Raw genomic sequence first — 6,000 nt, 5'->3', positions numbered from 1 at the left:
AACAGTCTGAACTCAGTGCAGTGTTCTCCAGCCCCTTTTGCACTGCCTGTTCAGAGCAGGAATATAGCACCATAATGCCTCCTTGCCATGCTTTATATAAGGTACAATAGCAGAGGTTGGGAGCAGAGTGACCTTGCATCTGAGCCAGGAATGGAGATATTCACAGAGCCAAGACGACTTATCCTTTTTTCAGGCGGTCTGCGGGACAGGCTGATTGGTGGCATGGGTGTGATGCTCTGACAAAGTGTTATGCACGCAAGCTGCCATGGGAGATTTAAAAGTAGCTGTTAGCACATAACTGCTAACACAGAAAGAAGACTAACAGCTGAAAATGTCCACAAATTTGGGAAAAAAACCCTCTGAGCAGAGAACGAGGTCAGCTGCCATATAACAGAGACAGTAAATGATTGTTTTTGCCATGTTACGACATTGTTATTGTTTATAAAGGCAAGCGCAGCCAACGCATATGTTACATGTCACACTAGAGGCTGAAGCTACAGTGTTACATGTCTCGTGCCTCTTTAATTTCGCAATTGTGGAATGGGGTGTATAACTGCACGCTTGAGTGGAATGAAGCAGTCATTGCTGGGTTCTGTGTAAGAATGCAAAGAGGGTATAAAGAAAGGACTTTATTGTGGCCCTATAGCACCATCTCTGTGTAAAAACGGCTTCTGACAGAGCTGGAAGTTCCTACTCATGGACCAGAGGCTCGTGCTTGTGACAGCATAAGATGTAAATATTAATGGCATCCTCCTGAGCTGTAATGTTAGCCACCTCAGTGGTGCTAGGTGAGTGAGCAGTAGATGCATGTTGCCTTCAGTGCGGTGATACGGTTGGTAGGTGTACCTCAGGAGAAAGAAAATAGTTCCTACATAGAACTGCTCACATAAGCTCACCACAATAAGGTTTTTGGATTATCTTGAGTAACCGGGTAATGATTTCTGCAAAGAGACATTGCTGTTGAGTTTTTTTTTAGACATCTCTACAGCAGATATCCTGAACATTTGACATGTCACACCAAAACAATCGAGACTGATAAACAGTCCTACTCGTTAGAGGAAAACTATGTATTTTTCATTTTGGGGTGAACTGTCCCTTTAAAGCATATTAACTGTTAACTATTTAGGATGTATTTGTCACACAGACTTACACCAGTACTTAACCTGGGATGCATATTTGTTTTTTTTATGCACACTGTATTGTTGGCATTTATCTAGATTCCTCTATTCTGCAAGCAAAACACAATTTTAAGGCCAAAATGTGTCATATTTTAAGACTGTTACATTAGAGAAGCTGTGCTGAAGCAACAACAAAACACTGCAAGGGAACAAGGTTGAGAAATAACTGATTTTATTTATTTATTCTCATGTTTGCACTTAAGGTAAGTGTCTGAAAAAGACAACCTACTGGATACCTGAAATACAAATGTGGTGGACCGCCTTTGTCTTGCTCATTACATGAGCCCCACCAGTCTTTAGGTCGTAATCATATTCATTACAGTTTTCCATACATAGCACTTGGCAGACACAATCCCCATCTGTGAGCTTCAGCATGCCTGTCTCTTTGTGTGTGCATGTCCATCTGTGTATGTAGATACTGATATCTGAGCACACAAATGTATGTGTGAGTCTGCGTGTGTCCAGTTATGAGCTTGCGCCTTTATGTATTTGCAGATGTGCACGTTTGTGATTGCATGCAGATTTTTGCGTGTTTTGTGTACATATGTGCAAGTATGTGTGTATGGTGGAGGAGGGGGGCTGGCTTCATAGCTACTTGTTATTCATGAAGGCGGCTGCTGCAGTGTGCAGCAGTGTGAGGGAGATTCCCAGTGGAGCCTCTCTGGTCACACTGCCTGTCTGGGACAGCATCAGCATCAGGATCACAGCTGAAGAGAAAACACCTCCACACCAAGTGCTCAGGGGCTCCTCTGTTAACCTCACAGTACTGTCTGATGTCACAAACGGCTGCAAAATCCAAAAAGATATATATTTGAAAATAAATCACATTGGGCAGAAATATGCTGAAAATCAGTCTTGGGTAAAAAACAAGTTATTAGGTGTCATACAAGTTATGTATGACACTGTTGATGCTTGAGTATGCAAACCTGCGGTGCATCATCTTTTCAGTTATATAGAAAATTTGACACTTACAACCCCTCCAACAATATTATATCCATTGCTATATATATAAGAGATATACAGTACATAGCATCTGCTAACTTACATCTTCCTCCAGTTGTTTATTTTATGTCCTTTTTATGCTGCTCAATAAGGACGTTGCTTTGTAAGTGGATTGTAGTGTTTTGTTAAGTGTTTCCCTTCCAGTTTTTCCCCACACAGAGTACATACCTGCAGTGGTGTAGTGGTAGGTGAGGAGGTGGCTGCATTTCTAGGTAGATGGGTAGGTTACCCAGGAGGAAGTCGGCATATTCTGCTGTATATTCCAATGGCTTTTTGGCTTATAGGTGGGTATACTGTAAACAGCCAGAAAAAGAGATGGGTATACCTGCATAAACCCTTCACCAACCCACTGCATACCTGCACACACACTGTCCTGTAACATTCAGATTAGGTACCTTGTGAATAGCGGGAATGTCAATTAAAATCAGGCAAGAACCTCTATTTGACCTTTTGTCCCATCAACTTACTTGAACACAGTTATTTAAATGGTGGTTTCACAATGTCTTAAGCAAACACTTCATCCACTCTGGAGGCTAAACAGCTGCTTCAAAGCCTTCCGCAAGAATATACCTAACCCAAGTAGCTCTTCTTGCACACACATATCCATAACATTAAAGACTTGTGTGTAGATTTATTTATTTATTTTGTGGTAAAAGCATCTTTAAAATGATTCTTTATTTATAAATATGACAATGCTAATAAAGGTTGCAGTCTGTGTGTTGCCTTGAGCCAATTTGCTGTTATATTGGGGCCACACTGCCTGTGTGAGCACTGCGTATCTGTTACCTTGCTGGACTGCTGCGGCTCGCATGTTGAGTGGATTTCACACAGAGAGCATTGCTGCTGCGGCGCTGCTGCAGAGATGCCTGCTGCTGTAACTACTGTATGAAAGCCAGTACTTCACTCATTTCTGGAGCTGTGCAAGTCACAACATTGTTAACAACACCGTCCTATAAATATTTTACAATAAAAAGCCCTTTCTTAACAAATGAAGGGATTCTTTTGACAGAAACATTGTCAGGGGGCCTTTATTTTGAAATGGAAACAGGAAAAGTAAAAAATAAATATTTATATTTTTTCATGTCTGTGACAGATATAGACATTGAAACTGTACTGAAAGGTGATATGATGCCAATATGATTGTCGTTAGACATTTTCACCATTTATCTTCGTTGAAACTGCATGCATCATGTGAAAAAATAGGCAAGACTCCTATTCTGTACATGTTCCGTAGATGAGCAACAGCCAAGTCGTGCATTAGCAACGCTGCTCACACAGGCAGTGTGACTGCTCTAATCTGTTAACACTGGTGCCAAAATGAAAAACAAGATGTTCTGCAAGGCAAACACAGTGTGCAGAAATAAAATGTAATATTCATAACTATGTTTTCATTAGTGTATAATCACCTGAAACCCAGAATGGACATGCCAAACTCTGGCTCTAGATAGGGCCATTTGCTTTTTGTGTCAGCCACCATAGTTCTACACACTTGGCACACGGGAGAGGTTTCAGTTGGTTGCAATCCACAACCTCACCGCTAGATGCCACCAAATCCTACACACTAGACCTTTATGGGGAACTGCTCCACATCTGCTGAGTTTGTACCTTTTTTGTACAACCTTCCCTATTGTGATAAAAAAATGCCTAAATAAAATAGAATTATAAACTGTTGTGTTTTTATTACCATAGAATGAGACGTTGATATCTACATATGACGCAAGTCCTCTTCCCTGGAGTCCGCCTTGTTTTTTCAACAGTAGCCCAGAGAGGACAAACCAAACTTTGGGTCTAGATAGGGCCATTCACATTTTTGCATTTTCCCACTGACTATTGCAGTTGTCATACATGCTTGGCACATGGGACCCAAATGGGTCAAAAATCTCTGTTGGGTTCAGTCGTAACACACCTTCAAGAGGAAAGACCTCTTTTTTTTTCTTTTTCTTACTGCTTTCCTCTTTTGTCTCTTGTGCCTCTAGTGTGACTGTGTCTATTCAGCATCTTTCGCTTTTTTGTTCCTGTCCTCATCTTCCCCTGCTTCTCTTCCTCCATCATTCTATCTCTCTCTTTCTTTCCCTTCCCCTCCTGCATCCCATCCTTGAGGTCGCCTCAGGCTGTTTGCTTTCTCCATGCTTCACACACAAACCTCTATACTGTCCTTAAGATCCCTACTCTCTGCACACACAGGCAAAGGCACACGAGCGTGCAATCCTCTGTGGAGCCACATGCGAACAGAACACACACACAAACCTTCTCTCTCTTGTTCTCCTTCTCCCTCTGCCTTATTCTCTCCTTCACCAATTCTCTTTCTGTCTAGAGGAGCAAGACAATGCAAACTAGTAAACAAGTTAGGTCCACACTGAAAGAAGGAGACAAAAATGTCAACTGCATTTGAAATTCTGAATGAAATGTTGCTTGAGTGATATTTAAAAGGTAAAAAAAATACATATATTATAAGCATAGGTTATTAGCATAGCATTATTATGAATGGAATGATGAATAATAATATAATAATAAACTATTATTTATATAGCACTTTCAACAAGGTTACAAAGTGCTTAACATGAAAAAAATCAGCTAAAAACAAAAAAAGACAACACAGGGATCATAAAACACATGGGGATAAAATAAAGCATAAAATTGCAAGAGTGGGATGATAAAACAATAAAACCCAACAATATTCATAAATGCTTTCCTGTAAAAGAAAGTTTTAAGAAAGGATTTAACAGATGGTAACAATGTAGCCTGTCTGAAAGGCCTAGTTACCTTATAACCAACAGATCTAAGGGAAAAGAAAGGGGGTCAATAAATCCTTGATATAATTTGGAGCAAAGCATTTTAATTTTGAAATTTATACAGAACATACCAGGCAGTGTAAGTTGGCTAGCACAGGAGTCATCTGCTCATATTTCTTGGTACCTGTTAAAGTTCGGGCAGCAGTATTCTGCAACAGTTGGAGTTAGTGAAGGGATCTCTGACTGATACTAGCATAAAGTGCGTTACAGTTGTCCAGGCAGGAAAAAACATACATGCATGTATGACCATATGTAAATCAGTAGGAGAAAAGAATGACCTGATTCTGGAGATTTTCTCAAGAGCAAAGAAGCAAGACTCGACAACACCGTTCACTTGAAACTTAAAACAGAGATCTGCATCAAACATTACTATGATGATCTGCTGAATATTTTTAGACAGGGAACCAATCCTAGTCAAATTTGATAGACCAAACAATATGACCTCAGATTTCTCATAAATAAATTTTATTTCTCATCAACAGTGTGTAAGATTTAGGGGGATTTGGTGCCATCTAGTGGTGAGAATTGCAGATTGCAACTAGCTGAAACTTATCCCAATTGGAATTCCGAGTTTATTGTTCAGGAGGTTTTTACTGGCAGCAGAATTTTCCACAGAGGTCTCCTCCTCTCAAATACAAATGGACTAGATGATTTAACCCATAATAGCAAAGTGTTTCTTTGATGCTGTTTAGCACATTGCAGACGGGCTGCTTGACCAGAGCCTGTTTAGTGTTGTCACTTTTTTGTCTGATAACTTTAGATCCAGACGTTCTGAAGTTGATTATCAGGAGCCGAATTATCTGCAAAGGTCTCCTCACCTCCAAAACAAATGGGCCAGGTTCTAAAATGATAAAAAAAAAAGGGGCTTATAACCACAGCGGCCGATGCGAAAAGGTGAATGACCCTATCCGGAGCCAGTGTTTGGTTTGTCCATTTTGGGCTTCTATAGAAACATGATGGTACAATATGGTAATCTTTGTAGACAAAAATCTGCTTCATGTAGATATAAACAGTAAGGTAACAGAGGA

Source organism: Epinephelus lanceolatus, chromosome 21, assembly GCF_041903045.1.
Source record: "Epinephelus lanceolatus isolate andai-2023 chromosome 21, ASM4190304v1, whole genome shotgun sequence".
NCBI classification, from domain to species: domain Eukaryota; kingdom Metazoa; phylum Chordata; class Actinopteri; order Perciformes; family Serranidae; genus Epinephelus; species Epinephelus lanceolatus.
Note: the sequence above shows the minus strand (reverse complement) of the source record.